This window comes from Microcaecilia unicolor, chromosome 5 (genome assembly GCF_901765095.1).
Source record: "Microcaecilia unicolor chromosome 5, aMicUni1.1, whole genome shotgun sequence".
In the NCBI taxonomy this organism is placed as follows: Eukaryota; Metazoa; Chordata; class Amphibia; order Gymnophiona; family Siphonopidae; genus Microcaecilia; species Microcaecilia unicolor.
Genome location: NC_044035.1, coordinates 158,256,500 through 158,272,107, shown reverse-complemented (window position 1 = coordinate 158,272,107; position 15,608 = coordinate 158,256,500).

Genomic DNA, 15,608 nt, shown 5'->3' with positions numbered 1-15,608 from the left:
CTGAATATGACCATTCAAAGGAACATTGTACAATGCGCTCTGTCTCTTTCAATGCCCCTGTCCAAAGCACTGCTAACTGTGGACACTCTTAAGAATGAATGTAACAATGTTCCTACTTGTGTTTTACATTTAACACACATAGCATCAGGCCAGAGCCCCATCAGGTGCCCTTTTTGTGGAAATGTGAACCCTGTGGAGGACGCGAAATTGTATGTCTTGTAATGCCGCATTGGGTGTTAGCTTGGTAATTTCTAAGAGAAGGTAGACACCTCAGGGGCAAATATCGGTTTTGATGCAGTTTCAGAACTGCTCCAGATTGATCCTTATAAATATCCCACTGGCTCAGGTAAGAGCAGTATTGAGAATTGCCATGTGGTAGGACCTGCATTTAAGTTCTGGCTCAGGTCATCTATTTCCTAGGCTGGTTGGGGATACCACAAAGGCAGTATTCACAACGTCTGCATTGGGAATGAGTCATAGCCATTGTGCAATAGCGAACATAGTACCTAGATTTATGATCCTTGGAAGCCCTTGCCCCTGGCCAAGGACTGTCATTGCAATGATTGGATGGTGAGTTGAGAGGGGATATAAAATAGAAGAATGATCCTGGCTGAGGACTGCCATTGCAGTGATGGATTAGGTGATATAAAATAGGGGATAGACCTGGGTTGTTGTGAATAAGAGGAGTGGCCTAGTGGTTAGGGTGGTGGACTTTGGTCCTGGGGAACTGAGTTCGATTCCCGGCACAGGCAGCTCCTTGTGACTCTGGGCAAGTCACTTAACCCTCCATTGCCCTATGTAAGCCGCATTGAGCCTGCCATGAGTGGGGAAAGCGCGGGGTACAAATGTAATTAAAAAAAAAAATAAGGCTTTAGGACACTAGATCCCAGCCTTGGTTCTGATTACCTGAAAACCCAAAGGAACAGGGGGAAACTACCAAATCAAATAAAAGGGAAAATGTTCCAGTACATTTAGCCCTTCCGTGTGTCTGTAACAGTCCTTTGTACTTCCCTCCTAAATACTCCAGGCAATTCTTTAGATGCAAAGGCTGAGATTTGCAGACTTATGGAACAAGCAACGCCTATGCATACAATATATTTCTACTAGCCGTTAAGCCCGTAAAAACGGGCGAGATTTCCAGCTACCCTTCTCGCCGCCGCTCCCTCCCCCCTTCGTGCCGGGCCCCCTGCACTGACCTGACAGCGCCTCTCACCTCCGTGTGAAAGCGCTGCAGGCAGCAGCAGATCGCTGTGCTGCTGCCTGCAGCGCTTCCACACGGAGGTGAGAGGCGCTGTCAGGTCAGTGCAGGGGGCCCGATGCGGAGGAGGGCGTGAGCAGCGGCAGGGATGGGGAGAGGGTGGAGCTTGGTGCGCGCGATGTTCGTTTCCAGGTGGCAGCGTCCGACAGTGACTCTGACTCCGTTTCCCTCTCTGTTCCGCCCTCTGACGTCAACACGTCTTGACGCGAGGTGGGGACAGAGAGGGAAGTCTCTACTGCGCATTTGCAGGTGAGTCGGTCACTTGCCGTTTATATGTTTGATGTGCTTACCACAACTCATTTTAGTGGAGATTTATGTATATGGGTAGGAATAGAGCAGTTGTTCTCAACCAGTTCTCAGGATATCCACAACCAATATGCATGCAATATATTTGCATACACTACGTTCAGTGTATTCATATGTGAGTCATGCATAGTTATTGTGAATATCCTGAAAACCGGACTGGCTGGGTGTGGGTGTGTCTTGGGTTGACAACGACTGGAATATATCAAATCAAATCAATTCTTGTATACTGCTAATATCCCCTTTCCAGGGTTCAGTATGGTTTATGTAGTGTTTGAGACAGGAATAATGTTATATTTATGATTAAGGCCTGGCTGTTTCCATAAGGAATACTCTGCACTCCTGCTAACCCCTTCTACCTGGTTATTTGTTTCAATTTTTACAATTCTTTATTGTATTATATTGATTTTTATTAAAGACTCTCTTACTGTTATATATGTTGTTTACTTCGCTAGTCTTTTTTCTGTTGTTATCCCTTGCCTTGGGCACTCTGAGACTGGGAAGCTAGTTGAGAAATTATTATAGAAATAAAATATAGTATGTACATGATACAGCCTTAACTTGATAAGGTATTAGATGCAGAGATACTTTGGTAGGTCATTAGCTTCCTTGTTGTGTGGCCATAATGTTCTGAATAAATGGGTGTTATGAAGTCACTGGTATAACCTCCTAGTACTCGGTGGGAAACTCCAGTATTTTCTCTACATCTAGCAGCAGGTAGGTTGTTTAGGCTAATGCTCCCAGTCCTTCCCTGGCTCTCCCTGCTCTGCTGGCTGCAGCCACAAACCATTGTTGAGCCTAATAATCGCTCACAGGTCCCGGTTCCTGACCTGACCAGACCTGGTTGAGAGCAGAACAGGACTCCACTGTCCCCAGTCGTGCTTCTTAGCGTCCAGTGGGAGAGACTTTGGCTGGGCTCTGCAGGACTCTGCCACAGGTGTGCGGGTCCTCATATCCTTCCCCTCTTTGCCTGTTTGGGTGTTTTCACCCTGGCTCCCCTGCAGCTCCCAGGCAATTGGCTGTGCCTGGTTTAGCTTTATTCCCTTGTACAGGGGATAAAGCTAATTGAGTTTAAAAAAAAAAGAAAAAGAGCACTCCCTAGTGAGGGGAGAAGGAGAGCGGAGATGGTCAGGCAGGCTTGCATATACCAGCCACATGGCTGGGCATGCTTCCAAAACGGTCCCAGGGTGGAGGGAGGTCAGGGCGGTCAGAAGCTGCCTCACAGGTTCCTTTAATGGAGGCATCAGGACTCGTGGTTCCAATGTCTTTAGCAGGAACGGCAGCCATGTTTGAATATGCCACTTTTTCTGCTGCAGTTTCTTTGCAGCAAAAGAGTTCTCAGCCCACACTGAGGCTTGGGGGAGGAGTCTTTTCCTACCCACCCTTAGTCCATCTGGGGAGGTCCTGATGGCCCAGACTCCTTTTGACTCCAGAGCTTAACCCTGATGATTAAGCGGGCTCTGAAGTTGGAGACTGGCCCCTCAACAAGCAATGGAGCCTCTAGGGACCCATCTGGGGGCCAGGTCCAGCAGGGGGGACCAAGTGGCTTCTGTGGCTCCAAGTGGTCCTTAAAGGATCTGGAGGGTCTTTCAGACTCCCAGTCTCCCTCGGATTCATTATCCCAGTCTCCCTCGGATGATTATAGTTTAGTAACTCGTATTGAATTGTTTAATTGTGCTGTGCTTTCCTATCATAAATGGATTTCAGAGTATGTTTTAGAGTATTTTAATGGTATATTTTAATGTTATATTATATTGTAAACCGTTCTGATTGACCTTTGTAATAAATGACGTTCTAGTAAAGAATAAACGATAAACAATTCATATTCTGAGCAGGATCCTCCTCAGAGAGGAGGAAGAAGAGCGATCCCACATGATCCACCTTTTCCAGCAAGAGGAGCTCTCTCATCTCATTGATGTGTTTATGGAGGACCTCGGGCTCTCCAGGGCTCCTGTTGCTGATCCCTCTGAAGGGGAGCCTCTGCTGGAGGGATTAGCACCTCAGCCATTTTAAGAATGGCACTGACATAAGAAAGAGTGATTGGAGATTGCTTTATCTTATGCCGGTGCTGGTTTCAGTATGGATGCCGGGACCTCCCATGGCAGTCTTGGCAGCCATTTTAAACTAGTAGTGGCACCACACAGGAAAGAGTGGGGTTGTTTCATGCTCCCGAAGTGGCCACTAGACCACCAGGGCTTGTTAAGGTTGACCCAGGGAAGGCCCACTGATGCTTGGGGGATTCAGGGGCATCAGTAATAGTGACCCAGAGGAATTCATCTTCCACCGGGGGGGGGGGGGGGTCGCCACAACATTTTTGGTTCCAGCTGAAACCAAGCCACGGATTTGGTTTTGACTGGAACTAAAACCACCAGTTTCTGTCATCCTTTACCTTGGGCACGAACACACACGTGGCCCCTGCACTCAGCTCTCTTGTCTCAGTGGGTTCTCTCAGACTCCAAGTACCCCTTGCTACTCCCTGTCAGGGCAAAAGCCAGTCTAGATGGGTGGAACATCCCTGTTCACCACTGCAGGGGGATTTGTTGGACTCTCCAGAGTGGGTGGAGGTCACCACCAATGCAAGTCCTCCTCGAATGGGGAGTGCACTGTCTGGACAATGTGGCACAGGGGACTTGGTGTTCCCCGTTAGATCCTGGGAAACGGAACCTAGGGGCAACTGCAGTGAATCTCATTCTGGGCCAGTGGGGGGCTCCAGTGTTCAACTTGATAGCTACTTGCTCCAGTAACAAGGCGGAACATTTCTTCAGCTGCAGGAGGGAGGTAGCCTCACAGGGGATAGATGCTGTGGCTGGTGGAGGAGACCTGTATGTCTTCCCTCAGTTGTTTCTGATAGGCTGGCTCTTGCGCAGGATTGAATAGCATCCTCATCTGGTCCTGCTGGTGATTCCGGATTGGCCTTGTCAGCCATGGTATGGGGACCTGGTTCAGCACTGGTGCCAAACCATTCCTGCTACCCAAGGGTCATTGTCTTCTACATCAAGGTCCAGTGCAAAGAACATCTGGATCCCTTTTGGCTTACATTTTGGCCTTTGAAAGGAGGTGTTTTTAACAAAGCGGTGTTTCTCCCCAGTCATGGTCTCTCCTTTGCTTGGGTCCCAGAAGTCTTCCATGTCTGTGGCTTATGTGCAAGTATAGAAGGTTTTTGAAGATTGATATGCTGGGTGAGCACTGTCCTCCTGGAAGGCACAGATCCCCAGTATTCTGGGTTTCTAGCAGCAGAACATGAATCAGGGTTTGTCAGTTAGCTCCTTAAAGGCACAAGTGGCTGTCCTTTCCAGTTTTTGAGGCAGGGTGAAGGAGCCTTTGCAGTTGGCCTCCATTAAGGACCTCGCATTCAAGACAATTTTTTCTTGTTGCAGTTAGATTGGAGGGTCTCAGAGCTTCAGACACTTTATAACCCAAACTTCTCCTTTTCAGAGGATTCAGTGTTCATTTGCATTGTTCCTTCCTTTCTTCCCAAGGTGATTTCTCCATTCCTTGTAAACCAGGTTATCTGTTTTCCTTCCTTTGTTGAAGAGGGCTCTGATCTTTTGGCTCAGAGACTGCACAAGCAGGACGTCCAGCAGACATTGCTGCTTTACTTGGAAGAGATGAATGACTTTTGTCTCTCTGATCATCTCTTTGTTCTTTTCCATGGCCCTCGGAAGGGCCATGTCCAAGGACTTGATTGCAAGGTGAATCAAGGCAACTATGAGGCCATCTACATTTGTAAGAATCGGCAGGTGCCTCTGGAGTTGAGAGCTCACTCGATGTGAGCACAGGTGACTTCCTGAATGGAGGCCCAGGCGGTTGCCCTAGAGGAAATTTATAGGGCAGTGATGTGGTCATCGCTCCATTCGATGACCATTTCTGCTGCAGTGGTTGATGGGGCACAGGTGTGCATTACAAAGGGCCTTTTCCGGAGACGGGAAGGTGGTAGAACTAGAGGACATGAATTGAGGTAGAAGGGGGGTAGACTCAGGAGTAATGTCAGAAAGTATTTTTTCACGGAACGGGTGGTATATACGTGGAATACCCTCCCACGGGAGGTGGTGGAGATGAAAATGGTAATGGAATTCATACATGCATGAGATAAACACAAAAGAATCCTGTTTAGAAGGAATGGATCTACAGAATCTTAGCGGAAATTGGGTGGCGACACCGGTAATTGGAGAGTAAAACTAATGCTGAACAGATATGGATGGGCTGGAGTGTAAATTTTAAGGGGCTTCGACATTAGCTTCAGAACTTTTAGTACAGGAACAGTGCTGGGCAGACTTTTACGGTCTATGCCCTGAGAAAGGCATGGACAAATCAAACAGGTATACATATAAAGTATCACATACCATGTAAAATGAGTTTATCTTGGGCAGACTGGGTGGACCGTTCAGGTCTTTATCTGCCGTCATTTACTATGGTACTATGTCATGTTACTATGACCTTCTGCTGCTTTGGCAGTGCATACTGGAGTGTTCCACTGATCATCAGCAGGTTATACCATAAGTTCAGTGGAAAAGATAAGTTTTTCTCTACCTCCATCTGCTGGTAGGAGAGGGAACACCCACTTGTTCAGAACGATAATGGCCAGTTATCAAGTAGTATATATAAATAAATCTTGAGAATTTTCTAGAGGTCTAACTCCAGCAAATTGATCTGACCATGGAACAGGTGATCATATGTAATCAGGTATCAAATTCACAAAGCCAATTATGAAGCAGCCCTGCTCTTGTTGCTTTTAGCAACTTTTGAGTTTCGTGAGGCTTTTTCCTCCTGTAGCATAGACTTGCTGGAGTCAGACCACTAGAGAACTCTCAAGATTTATTTATATATATTGATTGTACACTACTGAAGGCTGTACCCTATTGTTTTCGTTTGGTTATCAAGTAGGACATAATTTCACCTTATTCTGTGTCATTGACTATTGTGAATTTAATACCTGATTCCATATGATCACCTGTTCCATGGTCAGATCAATTTGAGTGAATTTACCCTGTCAGTATAGATATTGGTTAAAACTGAACTGTAAATTTTTCATTCTAGAAGTAAAATATTTTTTTATGGAATAAACCTACTCCTCACATTCTGACTTCTTTAGAAGATGAGGTACCCAAAGACTTATTGGCTTCCTGGAATAATAGTGTATCAAACCTGCTGGAAACCATAGCATCGCTTACTATTAAAACGTCATCGAGTGTTAGAACCTCTCCTTGGTGTTCTTGTTAATTACATACCTGAAAGCAAGAATTCCATAGGTTAGAGAGAAAATGGCGAAAGTTTAGAGAAAGAGAGTTCTGTGGAAACAGTCTATTACTACCTATAAAACAGAACTTTCTACTGCTAGAAGGTCATGTTATTCTTCATTAATTGGTCCTCTTCATTTGAATCAGAGAGTATTATTTCAGTAGATCAAGGATTTGATGACTCTGTTAAAAGTTCTACTTATCAACCTAGTGCCAATGTTTTTAGCAACTTAATGATAAGTAGCTAGATAGATAAGGTAGCTTTATTGCTCAATTCGCTTTCTCAGGAGCAGCAGATGGTTTCGGGAGCTCTTATAACAGGTGATAATACCCTAGTAATCCCCATAGATAGATATTGGACATCATTTAATACTGTCACAGAAACCACAGTAAGCATTTTTCTTTCAAAATTATCTAAATCCTTCCGTTCATTAGACTGCTGCCCTTCTATATAATTGAGGCAGCCTCCATCAGTAATTGTTCGGTGGATTACTGTACTTTTGAATCATATGTTGTAAGTGTGTAGTTTTTGTTTTTTTAACCTCTATAGGCAGAATTGTTCTCACTTCAAGTCCTAAGTCTTCTAGCAGACATCAGAACTTTCTAGCTACAGGCCGATTGCAAACACCAAATTGGCATAATCTGTGCTGGCATAACAATTAACAAAATTTATGGACAAATTTTCTATATTATGTAATCTTGACACAGTTTTAGGAGTTCACGTAGTACTGAAACTCTTCTGCTTACTTTGGTAACCAAACCAAGGGAAACTGGTTAGTAGAGAGGCCAAGATATCTTACTACAAATTGAAGGTGTCTTTTAGCGTGCGCTAAATGCTAAAGATGCCAATGTATTCCTATGGGCTTCTTTAGCATTTAGCGGGCACCTGTTTCTAACACATGCTAAAAACGGCATCGTGCCTAAGTAAAAGACCCCCTAATTTATCAGTTGCATTCGATGCTATAGACCATGTTTTCTCATTTTGGTGTGTTTATGTTTATTAGGCTTGCTATGCTACCTTGCCTAACTGGCAGATAACATAGAAACACTGGATTATATACCGCAGATACCTCTGAAGAAGTTCACTGCGGTTTATAAAAGCACAGAGAGCAATGCTAAACATTTCTAATAGAGCAATCCTTCCATGAATATACAATGGGAAAAATTCTAAGAACCTAAACAAACATTTCACATAAAAATGATTTTAAACTTTTTCTAAAAGAATAATAATCCTTAATCTGATGTAAACTAAAAGGAAGCATTTTCCATTGTTTGGCAGCTTGAAACGACCAGCGAGAATTAAACATTCTCCTATTTCTACACGGTTTACAGACTAAAAACCAACAACATAGAGGATTAGAAAAGAGCTACAAATCATGATAGGAAAGAGACTCCATTCAGAACAAAAGAAACTTACAGACCAAGTAAGGAGAATAGGGGAGGGAAGAACAAACAGGAAGGGAAAGGTAGTGGAGTAAAGGAGATGTGGAGAACCTCAGGTCTCGCCCTAATCCCCGATTTTATTTAATATTTTTCTGTACATTGGATTATGTTATTCTTTATTTATTTATAGTACATTTCTACCCCATATTTTCCCACACATGCAGGCACAATGTGGTTTACATAGGAGTAAGTAAAATAACAATACAGTAAGAGATGTAGTAGGAGACAATTAGGTAAGGAAGATTCTTATGCAGATGTTGTTTTTGTTTTACAGATGGTACCTACTGATACAGAGAGGTTGCAACCAAAGATTCTAGATTATATCAATAAAAATTAAAAATTGGGCTAGCTGTAATATGCTAAAACTGAATCATACTAAGACTAAAATGTTATATGGTTAGGAGCTCATCTCTCATCTGTTCCTTCAGCAATTTGTTTAAATAATGATAAGTACATAAGTAATGCCACACTGGGAAAAGACCAAGGGTCCATCAAGCCCAGCATCCTGTCCACGACAGTGGCCAATCCAGGCCAAGGCCACCTGACGAGCTTCCCAAACGTACAAACATTCTATACATGTTATTCCTGGAATTGTGGATTTTTCCCAAGTCCATTTAGTAGTGGTTTATGGACTTCCCTTTAGGAAACCGTGTAACCCCTTTTTAAACTCTGCCAAGCTAACCGCCTTCACCACATTGTCCAGCAACGAATTCCAGAGTTTAATTATGTGTTGGGTGAAGAAACATTTTCTCCGATTAGTTTTAAATTTACTACACTGTAGTTTTATCGCCTGCCCCCTAGTCCTAGTATTTTTGGAAAGCGTGAACAGACGCTTCACATCCACCTGTTCCACTCCACTCATTATTTTATATACCTCTATCATGTCTCCCCTCAGACGTCTCTTCTCCAAGCTGAAAAGCCCTAGCTTCCTTAGTCTTTCTTCATAGGGAAGTCATCCCATCCCCGCTATCATTTTAGTCGCCCTTCTCTGCACCTTTTCCAATTGTACTATATCTTTCTTGAGATGCGGCGATCCGCTAACAATTGATAGTACATATAGGGGCCCTTTTACTAAGCCGCGGTAGGCACTAGCGCATGCCTACCATGAACAAAAAGCATGCCGTAGAATGCGCTGAGGTGTCCCACAATAGTTTGCCGATCAACGCATGCCAATTCTGTGCTAAAAAATATATTTTATTTTTTTAGCACGGGAGGCATGTTTATGGGCGGAGTGTAGGCGTGCCCTGCGCTAATCGGGTAATACAAGTACATTACCATGCACTGCCCGATTAGCGTGGGGCCCTTACCACCTAGTAAATAGGTGGTGGAAAAAGCCTCCTGCACTAAAGGCCACATGCTAATTGGGAAATTAGCATGTGGCTATTACAGCAAAAAACATAAATGTGTCCATTTTACTTCTACTCTAAAAGAGGCCTCGACGCTTGGGAAACCCACATGGTAAAAGTAGTGCGGGCCACTTTTTAGCTTGGCTTAGTAAAAGGGCCACATAAAGAGCTAGGTGTTATATTAGATTTTTCTTTATCATTGGAACCTAAAATTAGCAATCTTTTCAAGAAGCATTTTTTAAAAATTGAAACAATTAAGGTTTGCTCCTATTTTTATGAAAAGCAGTTTGCCATATTGGTGCAATCAATAACTCTGTCTCAATTGGATTATTGCATTGTAATTGGGAACAACTGACCTGCTCCTGAAAAAAAAATTGTACGCTTACAAAATACTGCAGCCAGATTATTTTTTAAAAAGTGTAAGTTTGACCATGTATATCCATTATTGATTGACCTTCATAGGCCTTTTCTTCAGACATGGATTGCTTTTAAATTAGCCTGTTTTGTTTTGTTTCTTAATTTTAAATGGTATGGCTCCTGAAAGTTTATCTTTGTTTTTGTTTCCTTCTGGCAGGGTTTTATTTAGGTCAAGAGATCGTTATTCTTTGATTCTTTTTTCCTTCCTTTAAGTTATCTTGTCAAAAGAAAACATTAGAGCTAGCTTTCTCTTATATTGCAGTTCAGACTTGGAATGATTTGCCTTTACGGATTAAAAAAAATTGTTATTTTATTTTTCGTAAACATTTAAAAGCTTTCTTGTTTCAAAAGTTTTTACTAACTTTTTGTTTTCTTTTTTTCTTTCAATTGTATTTGTATTGATGGTCTTACTGTAAACTACTGTAGACTCAAGTATAGGGGATAAAGTGTTCTATAAGTGTTGAACTTAGATTACATTAGATTTATTTGATACAGCATTATTCTAGGGGACCTTTTTACTAAGGTGCTAGCGTTTTTAGTGCATGCACAAAATTAGCATTTACTGTGTAGGCGCCCATAGGAATATTGAGGGCGCCTACACAGCAGCGCTAAAAACACTAATGCGTCTCTAGCACGGCTTAGTAAACAGTTCCCTAAGTGTATTATATGTGTATTTGACTACTGGTTTGTTTGTTTTAATGATTATGAATATGTGCTTCTAATCTGCATAGGAAGGTAGGTGGACTAGAAATGTATTAAATAGTATGTAAGATCTTTGATCTTGAGCAGCTATATTTAAAGGTCATGACTGGTCAGCACATGTCAATTGGAAGCACAAAAAAATGTGGACTTTGATTTCTTATATTTAGATTTCTTGCATTTAGCAGCTTCTTCTTTCTGTACAGTCATCTTTTTTTTTCTTGCTTTGTTGGATGCAAATACTGCACTAGAAAGCAAGAATATACCAGGTTACATAACAGCACTTTCCAGAATTCCTCTTTCCCTTATGCCATTATTCTCAAAATTTACTCTACATTTCACAGCTGAAGGCCATTTCAGATTTGAAGGAGAACTCCACCTATACCCCTCCACCATATGTGTACTACCCGTTCCTCTGAAACACACCCATACTCACATCTTTTACATACTTACGCTGCAAAGCGTTACAAAAGCTATGCCTCTGTATATTTTCCCTACTTGTTTCTAAAAGCATTATGACATACCTGCAAGGATATACATGTCTAAGGGCTGTAGCTATCAATATAGGCTACTTTTAAGATGTGTAATTTTGGCACAGGTCCCATTTTAAGCAATGAGACCTAGGACCCCTTTTACCAAGGTGTGGCAAGTAAAGCACTTGCCGCACGGCCATTACAGGGGGGAGCTCTTACCACCACTCGATGAGAGACGCTGATACTAGCTTCGTTCATTTCTCCCAATTCAGGTCCACACTCGTTGCTACATGTTTTTTGAGAGAAAATCGGAAACTCGATCGAACAGACGCTTCAATTCAAACATTTGCATCATCTTTGAAAGACGAAAATATTGATTGCTGGATTAGATGATGTAAATATAGGAAGTGAGCTTTCCTATGGTGAAAAGACTCCTGATGCAGGCCTGATAGGCCAAAACACAGCTGTGTCGAGTCTCACTCACCTACCTCCTTACTTTAATTTTTATATTTTTTGTTTTATATTTAATAAACTTGGTCTTATTTTATTTACATTAGAAGTGTCGTCTTCTTAAACAATTTTTTGAGTCATCTTCGCTGTTTTGTTTGTCATTTGTTTTTTGCGAAGACTGGTTTCTTCTGTTTTTTGAATCGGAAAAAAAGTTCTCTCCACACACGAGAACACACAACCCACACCACGAGAAGCCAAATAGACCCGGTTACTTTCTGCCAACAGATATACAATAACGACTGGACAACACAAACGGACTCCATTCACTACCTCTTAGTTTGGGACAAAAGATGCAGACACATACTAGACACAATAGCACCTCTACAAACACGAACTTCACGCAGTCACAACTCGATACCATGGTTCAACGAAGAATTGAAAACATTAAAAACACAATCAAGGAGACTAGAACGCGCATCGAAAAAAATAAAAGACGAACCCACACTCAACGCATGGAAACAGATACAAAGGAAATATAAATATGCAATAAGACAGACCAAAAGGTCATATTACAAAACCAAAATTGGGCCGGACTGCAACAATACGAAGAAACTATATCATCTCGTGAACAAATTACTAGACGCAACACCGTTCACCACAACCAAAACTGACATCCCATCTGTAGACAACCTTGCTAAATATTTCAACGAAAAAATTATAAATCTACATAAAACCCTACCTCTGGACAACACTGACTTAGAAAACTTCATTAATGGGCTGGACCCATCCCCTGGTGAATACCCGGCGGACCGATCATGGTCAAATTTCGCTCTCCTCAGCGCCGACTTAGTTATTCAGGCGATTAAAAAATACTCCAAAAGCCACTGTCAATTGGACATCTGCCCCAGCTACCTAATACAATCTGCCCCCCCACCGCTTCATAACAGATCTCACATCCCACCTAAATTTCATGCTTCAGCGGGGTATTTTCCCTAAAGAAAAAGGCAACATCCTGCTCACCCCAATACCAAAAGACACCAAGAAAAAAAAACAATTGATATCACCAACTACTGCCCAGTAGCATCTATCCCATTAGTAGTCAAACTCATGGAAGGACTGGTGACCAAATAACTTAACGACTACATAAACAAATTCGCTATACTACATGAGTCACAATCAGGATTCCGACCCCAACATAGAACTGAAACAGTACTACTCACTCTCCTATCCATATTCAAGCAGGAGATAGCAATAGGCAAAAGCATTCTCCTCCTTCAATTTGACAGGTCCAGTGCGTTCGACATGGTTAACCATAACATATTGCTAAAACTCCTAGATTACTTCGGAATTGGTGGTAACACTCTCAACTGGATTAAGGGCTTTCTTACCACCAGAACATACCAAGTGAAATCAAGCGCCAACATATCGTCACCCTGGAAACCAGACTGCGGAGTACCGCAAGGATCACCACTATCACCGATCCTCTTCAGCCTCATGATGGTCCCACTAGCCAAAGCCTTAGCCACACAAGGCCTTAATCCATTCATTTACACTGATGACGTCACACTATACATCCCCTACAAACATGATTTAGAAGAAATCACCAATAAAATCAAGCTCAGCTTAAACATCATGAACTCATGGGCAAACGCATTCCAATTAAAACTCAATACAGAAAAAACACACTGTCTCATCATATCTTCCCAATACAACACATACAAACCCACAAACATCAACACCCCAGGATACACCCTCCCTATCTCAGACAGCCTGAAGATTCTCGGAGTAACTATCGACCGAAACCTCCAACTAGAGTCCCAAGCTAAAGTCACCATAAAGAAAATGTTTCTCTCAATGTGGAAACTAAAACGTGTGAAACCATTCTTCCTGAGGGAAATATTTTGCAACCTGGTACAGTCAATGGTACTAAGCCACGCAGACTATTGTAACGGAATCTATGCGGGATGCAAAGAACAAATCATAAAGAAACTTCAAACCGCCCAAACACAGCAGCAAGGCTTATATTTGGAAAAACGCATTTTGACAGCGCCAAACCACTCCAAGAAAAACTGCACTGGCTTCCAATTAAGGAACGTATCGTATTCAAAATCTGCACGACAGTTCACAAAATCATCTACGGCGAAGCACCGGGATACATGACAGACCTCATCGACCTGCCACTCAGAAACACCATAAAATCAGCACGATCATACCTAAACCTCCACTACCCAAGCAGCAAAGGACTCAAATACAAATCCACTTATGCATCCAGCTTTTCCTACCTGAGCGCACAACTGTGGAACGCACTACCAAAAGCAGTAAAAACCACACTCGACCACTTGAATTTCCGGAAAGCACTAAAAACAGAACTGTTCAGAAGGGCATACCCCACCGACCCAACATAAAAAACCTGGACATTTGCGACACAACATAACCAAAGATCTTAACGGACATATCCTAACTCTTCCTTTCCTTCACTAAGTTTCTCCCCAATTATCTTTACCATACATGTATCTTGCTCTACCAAAATATCACCTTGATACTACTCACACCTTCTATTTGTTCACACTGGAATCGGTTAACACCGATTATGGTACTATGTAAGCCACATTGAGCCTGCATAGAGGTGGGAAAATGTGGGATACAAATGCAACAAATAAATAAATAAATTAGCAGCTATTTCCTACTTATACTTCCTTAGTCCTCCCCTTGTTACTTATTTCTGTAATATTACTAGATATACATCATGCTGTACACATATATGGAAGAGATAACCCTATTCAATATGGCTTACAATCCATTCAGGGCAGACAAGAGAAGTTTCTTTTATTATGGAAAATAAATAGATAATAAATGGGAAAATAAGGATGAAGATTTAAAAACAGCCTCCTACTACTACTTATCACCTCTCTCAGTCTTTTATAGCTCTTTTTCCCTTTCTGACCATATTCAAATCTTGATTGAAACTCCATTTTGTTTTAGGTTACTTTTGAGTCTTAAACTTTGATCATAACCTTGTTGATTTTAACCTTGTTTTTTTTCTGAATGATTTGTCTTGTTCTAAACTGTAAGGACTATGGAGCAAGGTCTCTCTTTTGTATACTTGTACAACACTGCATGTATGTAAAAGCTCTACACAAATTAGCAGAGTCTGATTGACATAAACCAACAGGACATTTTGCAAAAATAAAAGCCTTGTTTGATATCATTGTGTATGAAGGAGGCGTTCAGGTTACCTATGAGTGGTGTACCTGATAACCAACTCCAAACTGCTCTTTTGCTGGATGACATAATTTCTTATGTACTCAGGTGCTGTAAAAATGGCATATGAACCTCAAGATGCGTTTCCTCTGTCGCTGATTTCATCTAACTGACATTAGCTACAGACAGAATTAACCTTAGCTTCATGTTCTTTTTTCCCATGTGGCAACTGTATGTGTGTAGCAAAGTGATTTTTTTACCCGGGAATTTACCCACAGGTCTCATTTTGATCATCACAAGTGCCATTTGTAAATTTTCTGTCGTAGTCTGGCAAATGAGGGAAGAATCACGCCTCACCGCCTTACATCCGCCACATCCTCTTTATCACGTCAAACACACATTGTACCATAACATGCTTTTGTAACTTCTATTGTATTTGTCATTATGTAGATTTTCACATGCCAAAGTAAGCATATCATTGTGACACAATCTCACTACTGAGAGAAAAGTTCACCACAGTGTTGTCAATAAAGTCTTGTGCTTTCTATTTCAAGAAAATGACGGCAGGGACCAGCGCAATCATACCTCAGTTTTGTAACTTCTGTTGTACACAAAAGATTTCACCCCTAATACCGCTATTAAACATTTATGGAGTGTTGCAAGGTATATAGCGTGTTTTACAGGCATACAGTAGAATCAGACCCTGCTAGAGTTTCTCTCTGTGCTGCCTATGGAAAACAAGATTGCACCTTCTCCAATGAACTTTGCAGACACTTTCTCC